The following is an 18060-nucleotide window of genomic DNA, read 5'->3' on the forward strand; positions in this document are numbered from 1 at the left end:
GGATAAAATACCCACGCCTCCCAGTCTTGAAAGAGTGAGTCTCCTGTGGGAGATGAAACTTATTGCTCCGCCAGGCCCTAGCTCTTAGTTTTTTTCTCTAATCTTTGTGACTATCCAAGCCACCCTCTTTCTTCTTAATGGCTCTCAGCAGTGGAGGATGTACCAAGACCTGTTAGTGTCCCAGAGGAGAAGCTTTTAGCACTTCGATGAAGGCTAACTAGAAGCCGGACCTTTAAGCAACAGCTTTTAAGGTATGAAAGTAGATCTCTTTCAGGGAGACTGAGAGCTGAGATTTTCAGCCCACTTCCTCTGCATTGATCCCTGGGGGCTATAGTCAGTTAAAAACTGTTTGTTACAGTCTTATGGGACTCACAAACACAAGCCCCGCTGGCCACCAGAACCAGGCAATCAAAAGGTGCACCCCCAGGCAGCAGCCACAAAAGCGAGAGCACCAAATGATTGTAGAAACTCATTGTATAAACTCATGACACTAGTGCCATGGAGTGGGCCAGAGGGAGAATGTAGAGATGGCACCTGCCATCCTCCAGGTCTCCATGGAGGATTGTGGTCTGCCACTAGATGTGTTAAAACAGAACCATGACTCTCAGGTGGCAGCTTTTCAAGTAAACAAATAGTCCTCTTTTAGGTGAAGACCAGGAGGTGGGCATTTCTGTCTTTTGCTTCTGCACTGAGCCATGGTGGGGACAGCCCTGGGAGATTCCTCAGAGGGCTCTTAGGAACTGTTTCTTTGCTATAGTCTTCAGGTCCTATGGACACAAGTTCCACTGTCTTTCAGAGCCAGATGTGTTGGGGGCCCATCCATCAGACACAAGTCTTACATTCTGAGGCACCAGATACTGACTGCAAACCCTGTACTCCTCAGGACGAAGCTGGGAATTGTGAGCTCCCTCCTAAATAAACTGTATGTTGCTGTGCCAGGGGTGGGGTTTAAGGAAAGAATGTGTCTCAGTCTTTCCTATCCATTTTGATATGGGGTTCCCCCCCTCATTTACTCAGTGTATAGGAGTTGTTCAACTAGTTTCTGGATTCCTTTCAGAGGGAATTCTTCTGTGTGTAGCTGTAGATTTGATGTGTCCATGGGAGGAAGTGAGTTCAGAAGCCTCGTATGTCATCACCTTAGACTGGAATGAAGGCCAAGCCCATCTGAGAATTTTCAGTCCTTCAGTACCTCACATTTCCCCCCATCTCCTCATTTAGAAAAAATTTTTACTATTATTAAAAAAAACCCAGGGGTGCCTGGGTGGCTCAGTTGCTTGGGCCTCCGGTTTCAGCTCAGGTCATGTTCTTACATTTGTGGGTTCGAGCCCCGCATCGGGCTCTGTGCTGACAGCTCAGAGCTGGAGCTTGCTTCCGATTCTGTGCTTCCCTCTCTCTCTGCCTCTGTCTGCTCATGCTCTGTCTCTCTCTGTCTCAAAAATAAATAAAACATTAAAAAACAAAACAAAACAAAACATTTTCTCAGCCAGTTATCTTGAGTACTGACAAAGTAACTCTAAAGTCTGCCTGAAAAAGCAAAAGGCTCAGAACAGCCAACGTATATTTCAATGAAAAGAACAAAGACAACCAACACTACTCAACTTCAGGACTCACTACAAAGCTACAGTAATCAAGACCGTGCAGTAAAGGCAAAAGAAGAGACAATTAGATCAATGGAACAGAATAGAAGGCCCAGAAACAGGCCACACAAATAATAATCAAACTGATCTTTGACAAAGGAGCAAAGGCAATTCAGCAGAGGATTGTCTCTTCTAACAATGGTGATGGAAAAAATGGACACTACATGCAAAAAAGTGAATCTAGACACAGACATTGTACCTATCACAAAAAGTAACTCTAAATAAATCATAGATCTAAATGTAAAACACAAAACTATAAAACTATTAGAAGGTATTATAGAGAAAATCTAAGTGACCTTGGGTTTGGCAATGATTTATTATATACACCACCAAAAGTGTAAACCATGAAAGAAAAAAATTGGTAAGTTGGACTTAAGTAAAATTGAAAACTTCTCCTCTGCAATGGGCTGTGAAGCTGGTCGGCAATGGCCTCTAACTTTAAGAAGGCGAGCATGGTCTCATCTGCCCAGTGAAAAAGAATGAGTCCTAAGCCGGGGTTCACTGAAGAGCAGAAACAGGAAATCCAGGAAGCTTTTGATCTCTTTGATGCTGATGGGGCTGGAACCATAGCTGTTAAGGGACTTAAGGTAGCAATGAGGGCACTGGGCTTTGAACCCAAGAAAGAAGAGATCAAGAAAATGATAAGTGAAATTGATAAGGAAGGGATAGGAAAAATGAACTTTAGTGACTTTTTGACTGTGATGACTCAGAAAATGTCTGAGAAAGATAACAAAGAAGAAATTCTGGAAGCTTTCAAGCTCTTCAATGGTGATGAAACTGGGAAGATATCATTCAAAAATCTGAACATATGGCCAAGGAGCTGGGTGAGAACCTCACTGATGAGGAGCTGCAGGAGATGACGGATGAGGCTGATCGAGATGGAGATGGAGAAGTAAATGAGGAGTTCCTGCGCGTCATGAAAAAGACCAGCCTTTACTAATATCAGTGTCTTCTTTTCATATTGTGTGAAACTTGGGTTTTGAGAACACAACCTCTTTTCCCCCACTGACCTTCATATATAACTTTAATAACAACCTTGAATCTCTTTTAGGTATTTGAAAGTGTTCTTAGACATTAAAGTTCTTTGTAAGGTTACCTGCTGGTTACTTTAATTCCCCAAAGCAAAATGAGAGCATGTTAGAGGGGAGAAAAGGGTCTTAAAGCTTCACCCACCTGCAGTTTTGCCTTGTGTTGCCTAACTCTTGTCATGCATTTCCACACTGATGCCACCACAGAATCACTTCTCAAACACCTGTTGTACCCATGTCACTGGAAGCAGGGGGCCTCTCTTTGATGTTTCCAATTATAACTGACACCTGAGTGCAGCTTTCTCTTTTCTAAAACCCAGTGAACTTAGTCACTTGCATTTGGATGTGTTTGTGCTATTTATTTTGTCTTAAAAATAAAGCCTTTTGTATTTTGGAAAAAAAAAATTTTCTACTCTGCAAAAGTCACTGTTAAAAGAATGAAAAGACAAGCTACAGACTGGAAGAAACATACACGTAGTTCCTGTTCTCTTAATGAGAACAGTTTAGAGGTGGCATCACAATCACAGGAATAAAAGAAATACAAATTTGGGCCATGCTACAAGGAAAACAAAGACCTGCTGAAATAAAGACTGTGAGGATGTCAAAAGGGACAGTTTTAGACAGAGGAGGAATAAGACCTTTATTAGAAGCCACATTTCAACAGTGTCCTTAAGGATAAGGAGCCAGCCTTATCAAGAGCTAGGAACAGAGCCTCCAGACAGAGAAATAGCCTATAAAAAAGGACTTGGTGGAAGAAGATCAACAAGGCTGGGGATTACAGTTCTCAAGGTGCAGGTACAGTAGCAGGAGTCCATCATTCGGGATTTTTATAGATCCCTTATACTGCAAGAAGAAGCCATTTAAAAATGCATTTAAAGCAGTGGAATGACATTTATATGTAAGGGGATTTAGGTTTATAGAAGACATTTACATTTTCAAAATGATTAACTCTGAGTGCTATGTGACCTATTCAGTGAAATGCACCTGGCTTTACCTGCTGTGGGAAAAGGCATGTATTCCTTGCCATAGGTGAGGCACTTGAAGCTCAGAGAGGTTATACTCACTGTCTAGGTCAGAGTCAAATTCAGCCAGGAGTCCAAAACCTGAGCTCTCTCCCATCTGCCATACTTACCAAAGAATCCTGCCTGCAGTCACTCACCCATTCAGCCCCACTGAATCCAAAATGTACTGCTTCACAACTATCCTCCTGAAACTATAAAAAAACAAAAATGTGTGGTGCCAGGAAGGCAGTGTAAGTCTCCCTCTCCCTTAAATGAATTAAAATTTCTTCTATTTCCCACACTGATGTTCTTCATCACTCGAAGACTATATTTATGCCCCCTTTTTTGTAGCAGAATTTCTCCATGGCATCTCATTTGTGTGTTTAAAAAAAATTTTTTTTAAATGTTTATTTATTCTTGAGAGAGACAGACAGAGCATGAGCAGGGGAGGGGCAGAGTGAGAGAGGGACACAGAATCCAAAGCAGGCTCCAGACTCTGAGCTGTCAGGACACAGCCCAATGCAGGGCTTGAACTCAAGAATGGTGAGATCATGACCTGAGCCAAAGATGGACCCTTAACTGAATAAGCCACCCAGGTGCCCCTCATTTCAGTTTTTTAAAAAACAGTTTTATTGAGACATAATTTATATACTATACACTTCATCTATCTAGAGCTCATTTCTGTTTTTAAAAATAATTTTTGAACTTGGGAGATATTAAATTTAGCCCACAATTAGTGCAAGCGGTTTTTCTTGAGTTCGTAAATGCTTGGTAAATACCTACCAGTTTCCTTAGCTAGCTCATTCATTTCACCAACATGACAAGAATGGGTAGGGAGCTAGGCCTTAAGGAACTATCCTATAGCTAAGAAAAGGATCTTAGGAGACTTTCTCCCTTGGCCCTCACCTCTAAATCTTGCCCATAAAAATGTGGTAAGGACTTCTTCATGTAGAAGCAAGCCAACTGTGATATTAAAAGCTTTTATCAGAGAGGAGGGAACATATATATTTAGATAAATATTTTTTACAAATAATGTAAATAAATCACATATAGTTTATCACTTTTCTCTTGTGGCCTCTGTGACATAACAGTATGGTTTTTCAAACTTTGTATGGCTCTGCAACAGTGCATGGTCCTAGAAAGGATAGTTAGAATTTCTTTTAATCTGGTCCAAATATTGCTCCTGGAAGACATTCCTTGAAATTTGCGGTATAAAATAGAGGTTCTCTCTCCTTTCATTACCCTGATAAAGCTTTCTTCATTATTTTTTGTTGTTGTTCTTGCTGCTAATTCATTATACTCTTCTTTTGAAAGGGAGGGCTAAATTGAAGGCTGAGTATAAAGCTACAGTTATAATGATTTCTTTCCTAGAAAACGATTTACACTGAACAAATGTTCAAATTTACTGAGAAGCTGGATAATACCTAGATTTATCTAGATTCTCACCCATTAGACTTTGAGCTGTCTGACTTCTTGTTACTTCATAAAACTTATCACATTTGACTTTCTTGTCAAATTATATATATACTTTTCATGTATTACTAAAATATACCTGCTCTCTAAGGCTGAATATCTGACACCCATGAGACTATTCAAAAGAAATATACCGCCTTTGTTTTTTCAAATATTTTTTTAAGTTTTTATTTTTACTTATTTTTAGAGAGAGAGTACGCACAAGCAGGGGGTGTGGAAAGCAGAGAGAAAGACTGAAGCAGACTTTGCTCTGCCAGCATGGAGCCTAAAGTGGAGCTCCAACCCACAAGTCATGAGATCACAACCTGAGCCAAAATTAAGAGTCAGACGCGTACCTGAGTGACTCAGCTGCCCTTCAAATACGTTTTGAGTAGAACTTTTAGAAAAAAACTGGCCTCTTTGGGTATTTACTGTAAGAAAATGGTACTTCTGTGGATTTTAAGTTACTGTAAATTTTGTTCAACGCTAGCTTAATTTACCGTGCCTAATCTCCTTTTACTTAGGTTACTGACATAAAACATAAAACCTCTCCCTTGAACAAATTAAAATCATAAAAGAAAAATACTGCTTGTCTAAAAGGCTTAAAACAAAATGAAATAAGACTGAGTGATGGCCTAAGCACACTAAGGCTTTTTATGATTCTCCAGATAATTCTGTTTAAACAGGCAATGCATCAAGAAACAAACTCATAGGGTGCCTGGTGGCTCTCGGTTAAGTGACCTACTCTTGATTTTGACTCAGGTCATGATCTCAAGGTTCTTAAGTTCAAACCACGTGCTTAAGTTCAAACTCTGTGCTAGTGCCACATAGTCTACTTGGGATTCTCTTTACCTCTCTCTGTGCCCCTCCCCTGCTTGAGCTCGCGCGCTCTCTCTCTCTCTCTCTCTTCCAAAATAAAACAAAATTTATTTTTTTTTTAATTTCTTAACATTTATTTATTTTTGAGAGACAGAGACAGAGCAGGAGTGGGGCAGGGTCAGAGAGAGAAGAAGACACAGAATCCGAAGCAGGCTCCAGACTCTGAGCTGTCAGCACAGAGCCTGACATGGGGCTCAAACTCATGAACCGCGAGATCATGACCTGAGCTGAAGTTGGATGCTCAACCGACTGAGCCACCCAGGCACCCCTGATATAAAATTAAAACAAAACAAACTCACTGATGCAGAAGTTGCAATGCTCAGAAGTACCAGATATCAATATGATTAGTCATGATCACTTTAAAGGTATGTGGTGGTAGAGTGAATAGTGGACATTGCATCTAAAGCACAGACACCTCTCAGCTCCTGCTGACTCCTACCATGTAAGAATACAGAGTCAATGTTGCCAGCACTGATTTTCCAGGAGTTGTTAAGCCACTGAAATGTCAATAAAATCTCTCCATTTTTATATGCTGGCAATCAATTTTTTTTTAATTTTACATAATGTCCTAGACATCTGTTTGCAACCTCTGGTCTTAAGTTGTTCAAGTGAAATACAGCTTTTAAAGCCTTTAGCATAAATAATCTACTTTGCCAAAAACAAGGATGGGAACCCACAAAGAGAGTACCATATTTAAACTAAAAAGTACCTGTTTACTCCAGCCAAGAAAAAAAAAAAATCTCAGTAAGAAAAGTAGAAGTCTGAAATAATGATAATGCTTTCTTCCAAGAAGTTCAGAATATTATGACTAGTACTATTAAGTATATAAAGTTGTTTCTTGTTCAAGGAATATTCCCATTTCTCAATTTCAAATCCAAATGAGAACAATTTAAGGTAGAATTCTAAGGAAATGAACAGCATTCAAAACAAAAGGTTATTCCACAGTAGGTAATGCAGGCATTTATATGACAGAGGGGTTTATAAAGGAAAAAGGCTATGTTATATCATATAAAATTACAAGTCCATGAGCTGCTTCTGACACTGAGCTAGGTTATGGCCATCAACTCTGCAAATTTAATTTAAAAGCATCTGGTCTGGGGCCCCTGGGTGACTCAGTTTCTTAAGTGTCCAACTCTTATATCGGCTCAGGTCATGATCCCAGGGTTATGAGATCTAGCCCCGCACTAAGCATGAAACCTGCTTGATTTTCTTTCTCTCCCTTGCTCACGCTCCCTCCCTAAAAATTAAAAAAATAATTTTTAAAAAGCATCTAGTCAAAGACACTCTAATTAGTAACTGTCTTTCACTTTCTGAAATCTCATTCTAGAACATACTTTTCTCCCCTCATGGAGCATAAAGGCTTATAACAGGAATGTTCCCACATTCAGCTTTCTTTCTCAGTTTTATGCATGAATTAGACACAAATAAATTTGGTTCTTTCTCCCAAAGGTGCCAACAACTAAGCTGTTTTCATCTCAGGTACATACTATGCTCTCACTTCGTACGTGCAAACTAAACTTTTTTTAAAATTAAAATAGTTTTTTAATGTTTAATTATTTTTGAGAGAGAGACAGAGAGTAAAAAAGCTCCAGCAGGGGAGGAACAGAGAGAGAGAGGGAGACACAGAATCTGAAGCAGGTCCCAGCCTCTGAGCTGTTCAGCACAGAGCCCAACAAGGGGCTAGAACTCACAAATTGTGAGATCATGACTTGAGCTGAAGTTGGACGCTTAACTGACTAAGCCACCCAAGTGCCCCACAAACTAACTTTTAAAACTCAGTTACCCTGGGGTGCCTGGTTGGCTCAGTTGGTTAAGTGCCAGACTTCAGCTCAAGTCATGATCTCATGGTTCTGGGTTCAAGCCCTGCTTCACACTCTGTACTGACAGCACAGAGCCTGAGCCTGCTTTGGATTCTCTATCTCCCTCTCTCTTTGCCCCTCCCATGATCACACTCTGTCTCTTAAAAATAAATAAATATTAACACAACAACAGCAACAACAACAACAACAACAACACCTCAGTTACCCTGAAGTTTAAGATAGGGTTGCACTTGAATCATAACAATATGAAAGGCATTACAGTATTATCTTCTGCTTGCTTTTGTCATGAATAAGTCTTCATTTTCCACTGTATTTATTGGTAACTTGAAGGGCTGCTGTTGAAAATCTGCTGCACCGCTCTGGAAAACATTGTGGAGGTTTCCTCAAAAAATTAACAATAGAACTCTCCTATGACCCAGCAATAGCACTGCTAGGAATGTACCCTAGGGATACAGGAGTGCTGACGCTTAGGGGCACATGTACCCCAATGTTTATAGCAGCACTTTCAACAACAGCCAAATTACAGAAAGAGCCTAAATGTCCATCACCAGATGAATGGTTAAAGAAGATGTGGTTTATCTATACAATAGAATACTACTTGGCAATCAGAAAGAATGAAATCATGCCATTTGCAGCAATGTGGATGGAACTGGAAGGTATTATGCTTAGTAAAATACATCAGTCAGAGAAGGACAGACACCATATGTTTTCACTCGTATGTGGATCTTGAGAAACGTAACAAAGTCCTTGGGGGAAGGGAAGGGGAAAAAATAGTGACAGAGAGAGGGAAGCAAACCACAAGAGACTCTTAAGTACAGACAGCAAACTGAGGGTGGACTAAGGGTAGGGGAGAGGAGAAAATACGTGATGGGTATTGAGGAGGACACTTGTTAGGATGAGCAATGGGTGTCGTATGTAAGCCAATTTGATAATAAACTATATTTAAAAAAAGATAATCTGCTGCACTATAAATACAAATACTAATCAATTTTTATTTAACTTTTGTCCAGTTCAAATAATTATTTGTTAATCACTGGCTAAATATACAAGCAATTTCACCCATCTGATTAGAATGTTTAAAGTTTTATTTATCCCCCTCTTTCTTCAAAAGGCCGTTACCTGCTTATTCTCTCATTTTATAGCTTATGTGGTAGTACAAGGAATAGTTTCCTTGTAGTATTAATATAAAGCCACTCTTTCTCAGTAGATTTTATTAATCTCTGCATTCACTTTATAGGACATAACGAAAACCTGAGATAGTTCACATCTGTCACACTGTAGAACAGTGACAACTATAACATCTAAAATTTATTGGGCCCTTATGTGGCAGGCACTTTTTAAGTGCCTTAAATATATCAATTCATTAAATCCTTCTACAACCCTAGGAGACAGTAAAATTTTTACTGTCGTCCTCATTTCACGCAGGAGGAAACTAAGTAAGGTGCCTAAGATTCAGAAAACTGGGAAGCAGTGGGGCCAGCACACTCAGCAGCCGGACTCAAGAGCCCTTGATAAACACTATACTGATGAGCAAAACCTCCAGGAAGAGAAGTATCTGGATGCCCCACGGCAGCATACTCCGGTAGCCTGAGGTTTAAATGATCCCCATCCAACTTCTTCAATGGTTAAGATTCATCACTGACTGGCACAACAAACACACAGATTATCACAAGAAAACGTATTCTTTTAGGATAAAAAAACAATGCTTATACGACACCATAATTATAACTTAAAACTTCTTGTTATACACATAGCTTAGGGGCACCTGGGTTGCTCAGTCGGTTGAGTGTCTGGCTTTGGCTCAGGTCATGATCTTGTGATTTGTGGGTTTGAGCCCTGCGTCAGGTTCTGTGCTGACGGCTCAGAGCCTGGAGCCTGTATGCGGATTCTGTGTCTCCTCTCTCTCTGACCTTCCCCTGCTCGTACTGTCTCTCCCTCTCTTTCTCTCTCCCTCTCTCTCTCTCTCTCTCTCACACACACACACACACACACAAATAAATAATAAATAAAACATTTAAAAAGTAATAAAAATAATTCATATAAATGCTGCTTCATTTCCTATGATTTTTAGAGTAAGAGCTAATCTTCAGTTATGCCTTTACAAAAACTCTTTCAAAAGCAACTATATTTTGGGTAGTTTTTATTCAGGTTTTAAGAAAGATTGCTCCAGTTTTCCTTATGGCCAGTGTCAAAGAGCACGAAGAAGCTGGCTCAGATATGTGTTGCAGTCTGTACTTAGAACAAAAAGAATAAGATACAGTCTGTACTTGAACAAAATGATTTGTTCAACTGTGATACAAGTCATGATATTTTCCTCATTAGTACTGTATCTTGAACTAGACAGCCATAAACATCTTTAATAATACAGAAGATAACAGACAAAAGAAGAGATAAAAATCTTCTTTTCAGACTTTCAGAACGGCTAATAAATACGACAAATACTGCAGAAACTGAAAGACCACGACTATCCTCTTCATTCTGTGGGTGTGAAAAAAATGTTCAAAGAAGTTTAAAGCTACAAAATCCTGGGCTTAAAAAGGTATTTCTATACTAAATTCTACTGAATAGCTGACCATAATGTAGTGCATGTAGTACATATACCTTAATTCATACACTGAACAATTTTTTTCAGGATGAAAATAAAAGATTGGCTCTGTTGGTTGAGTGTCTGACTCAGTTTGGGCTCAGGTCATGATCCTGGGGTCATGGGATTGAGCCCCATGTTGGCTTCTGTGCTGAGCATGAAGACTGATTAAGATTCTTTTTCTCTCTCTCTCCCTCTGCTCCTCTCCCCAACTCACTGTCTCTCTTTAAAAAAAATTAAAAAGTTTTATTCACACGTCATTGCATATGCTTAAATGACTCCAGTCCTATGGAAAGATCATCTAATTGGGGCATCTGGGGGGCTCAGTTAAGTGTCTGTTTTTGGCTCAGGTGATGATCTCATAGTTCGTGGGTTCGAGCCCCGCATCGGGCTCTGTGCTAACAACTCAGAGCCTGGAGCCTGCTTTGGATTCTGTGTCTCACTCTCTCTGCCCCTTCTCTGTTAGTGCTCTGTCTTGGTCTCTCAAAAATAAACAAACATTTTTTGGGGCGCCTGGGTGGCTCAGTTGGTTGAGTGGCTGGCTTCGGCTCAGGTCATGATCTCACGGTCATGAGTTCGAGCCCCGCATCGGGCTCTGTGCTGACAGCTAGCTCAGAGCCTGGAGCTTGCTTCAGATTCTGTGTCTCCCTCTCTCTATGACCCTCCCCTGCTCGCGCTGTCTCTCTCTGTCCCTCAAAAATAAATAAAAGACATAAAAAAAAAAAACTAAAAAAAATAAACATTTTACAAATTCTATAAAAAAGATAAAGAAAAGCTAATCAGAGGCACCTAGGTGGCCTGGTTGAACGTCTGACATCAGTTCAGGTCATGATCTCATGGTTTGTGGGTTTGAGCCCCAAGTCAGACTTTGTGCTGACAGCATGAAGTCTTGCTTTGGATTTTGTCTCCTTTTCTCTTTGCCTTTCTTCTGCTCGCATACACAGTCTCTCTCTGTCCCTCTCAAAAATTAAACAAAAAATTAGGAAAAATAATCAGAAGTCACAGAAAATTATGATACAAAAAGTGAAACCTCAACACTAAAGACTTCTGATAAGTTTTTTTTCAATCATATACTAACATTTTTGTTTGGTTTTTATTGTGGCAAAATATACATAACACAGTATTCACCGTTTTGTAAACATACAATTAACTGGCGGCAAGTACATTTACAATGTTGTGCTGCCTTCATTACTATTCATTACTATCTGTATCCCAAACTTTTTCATCACCCTTAAAACAAACATTGAACCCATTAAATAGTAACTTCCTCTTTCTCCCTCCTTTCAGCCTCTAGTAACCTCTATTTTACCTTCTGTCTCTATGAATTTGCCTATTTTAGAAACCTCATATAAGTAGACTTGTACAATATTTGTCCTTTTGTGTCTGACTTATTTCACTAAACACAATGTTTTCAAGGTCCATCTATGCTGAAGCATGTGTCCGAATTTTCTTCCTTCCAAAGGCTAAATTTTAATATTTCATTTTATGTGCATACCACATTTTGTTTATCCATTGCTCAGTCAACAGATGCGTGGTGTCCTTCCATCTCTGGGCTACGATGAATAACGTGGCTATGAATATTAATGTACAAATATCTGTTTGCTGATTTCAGTTATTTTGGATATATACCTAGGAGTGTAATTGCTAGGTCATATATGTGACAGTCCTGCATTTAACCTTTCAAGAAAATACCAAACTATTTTCCACAGCAGCTGTAAGATTCTATATTCCCACCAGCAATACTGGTTTCCAATTCTCCATTTCCTCATCCACACCTGTTACATATAGTGTGTGTGTGTTTTTTTAAGTCATAGTCATACTAATGGGTAAAAATTGATATCTCATTGTAGTTTTGATTTGCATTTCCCTAAAGACTAACAATGTTGAGTACCTTTTCATGTGTTTATTTGTTTATCTTTGGAGAAATGCCTATGTCTATTTTTGAACTGGACTGTTTTTTGTTGTTGTTGAATTTTAGGTATAACATAAACATTCTACACTATCAATCCCTTAACAGAATGACTTGCAAGTTTTTTCCCCATTTTGTAGTTCATCTTTTTACATTCTTTTTTTTTTTAATGTTTTATTTATTTTTGATACAGAGAGACACAGAGCATGAGAGGGGGAGGGGCAGAGAGAGAAGGAGACACAGAACCGGAAGCAGGCTCCAGGCTCTCAGCTAGTTGTCAGCACAGAGCCTGACGCGGGGCTCGAACCCACCAACATGAGATCTGACCTGAGCCAAAGTCAGAGGCCCAACCGACTGAGCCACCCAGGCGCCCCTACATTCTTAATGGTATCCATTGATGTACAAAGCTCTTAATTTTGATGAAGCCCAATTTAGCTATTTTTTCTTCAATTGCTTGTGCTATTGGTTATTTTATCTATAAAACTGTTGCCAAATTGAATGTCATGAAGACTTTCCCAAAAGTTTTCTTCTAAGGGTTTTAATAGTTTCAGCTGTCAAGTTTAGGTCTTCGATCCACTGTCAGTTAATTTTTGTGCACAGTGTAATGGAAGGACCCAACTTCATTATTTTACAGGTGGATCTCTGGTTTTCCCAACACCATTTGTTGAAAAGACAGTCCTTTCTCCATTGAATGGTCTTAGTACCCTTGTTAAAAAACCAACTAACCACTGAGTCTCTCTCAAATAAATAAACTTAAAAAAAATAAAAGAAGGATCACTAGGACGTAAGTGTATATTGTTAATGGATTTGACTATGCAATTGTGGGAGCTGATTAAACAGTCAGTAAGGCTCTGAGTCTGTTGCTAGAGCTTACAGTTCACAGGCAGGTAGCTGATAAGATGGAAAACTGGAAGCCATGAGCACAGGCTAGAACCAACAAAGAGACTGGGATGCTATCAGTTGCCACTACTTTCAAGCTTGCTGATGTAGGAGAAGCTGCAGAAGTTGGGCATTTCTTTTTAAATATTTATTTACTTTGAGAGAGAGAGAGAGAGAGAGAGAGAGACTGAATCCCAAGTTGATTCTGATATTCGCTGATAGAACGCAGCCTGACATGAGGCCCAATCCCATGAACCATGAGATCATGACCTGAGCAGAAACCAGGAGTCAAACACCCAAACACCTGAAGCACCCACACGCCCCAAAGCTGGGCATTCTTAACTCAAGGAACTAAACATTCACTTGGCCCAAGAGGAGAAGCTGAGGGTAGGCTTAAAGGAAAGTAGAGTCATTGAAGAAATGGGCCACATACACATACCAACAAAATGAGTTAGCAGATAAGTGACAACGTGTATGAGTTATAATAAAAGCACTTGCCCTGTCCTTCTGAGTGTAAAATCCAAAACATCTGCTGCTTCACTTCTACCCTTTAGATCGTGCATGAATATATCTTTTGTAGCTCACCCTAACCAGAAACACAGAGAAGAGAATTCTGGGAAATGTAGTTTATTCTAGCTAAGTTGATACATTACAAAAGCCATCACACAGGTTTAGAAATATGTATATACACTAAGTAAAAATTTCAGTATTTTACCATTGTACTGATTTTCTAGTGCAAAATAATCATGTGGGGAGCAAGTTAAGACTCAGGTTTATGAGCACTGCACAAGATTTTAATTAAACTGACCAAGAACTGGGGGACAGAAGTATTTTTTTCTTTTTTTCTTGACACCCAATGTGAGGCTTGAACTCACAACCCCAAGATCAAGAGTCAGATGCTCCACTATGTGAGCCAGCCAGGAGCCCCCTGAAATGCCTGTTTTTATGGAGAATAGCAGGGGCACCCGGAGGCGGCCCAGTCGGTTAAACAACCGACTTCAGCCCAGATTATGATCTGATGATTTCTGGGTGTGAGCCCCGTATCGGCTCCACGTTGACCATGTGGAGCCTGCTGGGATTCTCTCTCTTTCCCTCTCTCTCTGCCCCTCCCCCACTCATACTTTTTCTCTCTTAAAAGTAAGTAAACTTAAAAACTATTTTTAAAAATATAAAGAATAGCAAAATGTATGGAGTTTTTTTTTTTTACTATACTTAGAGAAACACTGATAACAAATATTAGAGTAATGGTTCTCAATCTTAGTTGCATACTTATAAAATATCAGTGCCCCACCTATCTTCATCTTATTAAATCAGGTTAGTAAGGGAGGTGTGGATCCTGATTTTGTGTAGTTTTATGTTTTACTAGTGCCTGCTGTGTAGCCGCAACTGAAAACTACTGTTTTACAGTAATAAGGGGTTAAAAAATACTCAAAATAAAGAGATAGGGTCCTAATAAGTGTCTTTAAGATTGGTCCATATTTATTTTGCATAGTGCTGTTTCATGAATTAGTGAAGACTGTATTTAATTAAAGTATCCTTCTGCATAGCCATATTTGGCTCTAAATGTAAACTAAGTAATACTAATTGTAGCAGTTCATGGAGAATGGTGTCTATAGGCTCACCATACTCTTGTCATTAAATCCCCCCTTCAAAAATATTTCTGTGAATTAGTAAAAATTGGTGGTTAGAGCCAGCAGTCTCACTGAATGAAATTTTGTCTTCTTCTATCCTTTTCTTTCTTAAATGTTTATTTATGAAGGAGAGACAGAGCGTGAGCAGGAGAGAGGCAGAGAGAGACGGAGACACAGAATCTGAAACAGGGTCCAGGCTCTGAACTGACAGCACATAGCCTGATGAGGGGCTCGAACTCACAAGCTGTGAGATCATTACCTGAACCGAAGTCAGATGCTTAACGACTGAGCCACCCAGGTGCCCTTATCCTGTTCTTTTAAAACTAAGAAAATATATGTCAAAAATTTTCTGACACAAAATGATCATCTGCTATTGATATTTTAGCCTTTCAGTCTTTATTCAAGCTTTAATTTTTTTAAGTGTTTATTTATTTACTTATTTTGAGGGGGAGAGAGAGAGAGAGAGAGAGAGAGAGAGACAGAGGATCCCAAGCAGGCCCCTCGCTGTCTACACAGAACCCGATACAGGGCTTGATCCCACAAACTGCAAGATTATAACCCTAGCCAAAATCAAGAGTCGGACACTTAACTGCACCACCGAGGCACCCCTAAAATTTGATTTTATTTTACCTTTTTGAAACTAGTCCAAAAACGATGTACCAGATTATAAGCACTGGGAAGCGAGCTTCAGTGTTCTTTTTCCTCCTTCTATGGCCAGGAAGACCAGCATTCAGACCTGAATGGAAGTTCCAACTTCTGTTTGTAGGCTTAATCTTAATTAACAGGTCTGATTTCTAATAGCAGTAAAAGTGAAAAGGGGAGAATAAGATTAGTTAGCCTGCCCAGAAATTTATAGATTCACACCTAAAATTTCAGAAAATAGTTTTCAGAATTGTATTCAACATTGTAAGAAATTTCTTAGGCATATCCATATAAATTCTACAACTATTTAAAAAAATGAAATGAAGTATACTGAAACAAGTCTAAGATGTATTAAGTGCCCCCCCAAAAAAGGTAAACTCCAAAACTTTAGATTCTGTGTTATCCTGTTTCTTTTTTATTCTTTTACTTTAAAAACTGTACATTTTAAACGTTATATGGTTAATTGGTGTTTTCTTACATACTCATTTTGAGAGAGGGAGGGAGCGAGAGCACGCACATGAGCAAGAATGAGGAAGGGGCAGAGAGAGAGGGAGAAGGAGAATCCCAAGCAGAGCCTGACCCGTGGCTCGATCTCATGAATTGTGAGATCATGACCTGACTGACCTGAAATCGAGTTGGAGCTTAACCCACTGAGCCAGCCGGGTGCCTGATCTTGCTTTTAGATTGAACTCTGATACAACCAATCAAGGAAGAAACATAGGCCTTGTTATTTTAACCATATTAAATCCACTGCAAGCAGTTCATTTCTCATTTCACCATCTTTATTCCTGTACCCTTTTGTTCCGGCCAGACATGAAATAGCAAGAAGACAAAAGGAAGCTTTCCAAACTCAGGTGACCTTCCCAAGTGTATTTTAATCATATATTTCTGAATATACAACACAGAATTTTAACACTGTGCTATATAAGTGCTGGATAAAATTCCATAATTGTTTCTTCCTACATAAAACAATCAAAATATGAATGGCAAGAGCCCATTTATTAACAAGTATCAATCGATTGCTTTCTATGCAAGTATTAAAATATACACTGGATAAAAATACAAAATACATAGCTTTTAATGGCTTTAAGAGGGGTGCCTGATGGAAGCCAATTTGACAATAAGTATTAAATTAAAAAAAAAAAGAGGGGTGCCTGGGTGGCTCAGTTGGTTGAGTGTCCAACTTCAGCACAGGTCATGATCTCACAGCTCATGAGTTCAAGCCCCATGTGGGGCTCTGTACTGACAAATCAGAGCCTGTAGCCTACTTTGGATTCTGTATCTCTCTTTCTCTCTGCCCCTCCCCCTGCTTGTGCTCTGTCTCTCTCTCTCAAAAATAAACATTAAAAATTTTTAACGGCTTTAAGAAATCTGAAAAGGGATCTTACAGATGCGCAAGAGGTATTTGGCAGTATAAGGAAATACAGACAAGAAACATCTAACAATTTAGTGGGTAAAAATACATCTAAGAAGAGTGAGATTTAAATTAGGTGGGGGTGGGGGTAGTGATGTAAGGGTTTCTGTAAAAAAGTATAAGAAGAGAAAGAAAAGGCATTGCAGGAAAAAATATGTACAAAGAAACAGTCAACAGAATGTAGTCTCTACTAGAGCTGTTCTCAAAGTAGGGTACCCAGGTCAGGAGCATCAACATCACCTGGGAATTTGTTAAACATGGGAATTTTGGGTTTGGGATGAGCACTAGGTATCACATGTAAGTGGATTTATCACTACATTCTACTACTGAAATCAATACTACACTAGAAATTAACTAACTTAAATCTAAATTAAAAGAAAAAAAAGAAAGAAATGGAAATTTTGGGGCCCCACCCCAGATCCATTAAACCATAAACTCTGGAATTGGAGCCCAGCAATCTGTGCTTTAACAAATTCTCTAAGGGCACTTGGGCAGCTCAGTTGAATAAGTATCTGACTGTGGCTGGGGCCATGATCTCACAGTTTGGGAATTTGAGTCTTGGATCGAACTTCATGCTGATATTGTGGAGCCTGCTTGGGATTCTCCCTCTATGCCCCTTCCCCACGTGTGCACATGTTCTCTCTCTCAAAATAAATAAATAAACTTAAAAAAGAAAAAAAAAAAACACAAATCCTTCTGGTGACTGATACACACTAAACTCTCAGAACTACTGATCTAGTCTGATCAAGGAACTATAATTATGTTAAGATTAAAGCAAAGAAAGTGGACACATGTCAGAGGACGAACTGCACACAGCAGTGTATGTTAACATGAAGTCTTGAGACGCCTGAGACTCTCAATTAACACTGCTGGAAGCAACTAGAAAATACTCATTCTTTTCAAGCTCTCATGGCATATTTATGAAAGTTAGCTGTGTGCTATGCCCAGGAACCAATAAGATTTATCCACAAATTTTAATGTTGCATTTTCATTATTATTGAATTTTAAGTATTCTTTAAAAATTTTTTTAAATGTTTATTTATTTTTGTGAGAGAGTGAGACAGAGCATGAGGGGGGAAGGGACAGAGAGACAGGGAGACACACAAAAGAAGCAGGCTCCAGGCTCTGAACTGTCAGCACAGAGCCTGACGTGGGGCTCAAATTCATGAACTTTGAGATCTTGA

General features: G+C 39.3%; 1 protein-coding gene, 1 long non-coding RNA gene and 1 pseudogene across 9 annotated transcripts in view; 2 read left to right on the forward strand and 1 right to left on the reverse strand.

The window, feature by feature from the left end:
• The window catches only part of CSNK1G1 (casein kinase 1 gamma 1), a 169476-nt gene that overhangs the window by 119644 nt on the left and 31772 nt on the right, over window positions 1–18060 (reverse strand). Inside the window, exon 2 of one of the 8 annotated variants that reach the window (XM_029952025.1) lies at window positions 15451–15614. The exons of the other annotated variants lie outside the window; for them this stretch is intronic. The gene's annotated coding sequence lies outside the window, so the exon portion shown is untranslated. The remainder of the gene's footprint in view (window positions 1–15450; window positions 15615–18060) is intronic. 8 annotated transcript variants of the gene reach the window in all.
• Window positions 2063–2577, forward strand: LOC115302033 (annotated as a pseudogene).
• Window positions 10230–18060, forward strand: part of LOC115302034 — a 52139-nt gene continuing 44308 nt past the window's right edge. The window contains exon 1 of the long non-coding RNA XR_003913398.1: window positions 10230–10356. This is a non-coding gene — a long non-coding RNA (uncharacterized LOC115302034). The remainder of the gene's footprint in view (window positions 10357–18060) is intronic.

This window comes from Suricata suricatta, chromosome 9 (genome assembly GCF_006229205.1).
Source record: "Suricata suricatta isolate VVHF042 chromosome 9, meerkat_22Aug2017_6uvM2_HiC, whole genome shotgun sequence".
In the NCBI taxonomy this organism is placed as follows: Eukaryota; Metazoa; Chordata; class Mammalia; order Carnivora; family Herpestidae; genus Suricata; species Suricata suricatta.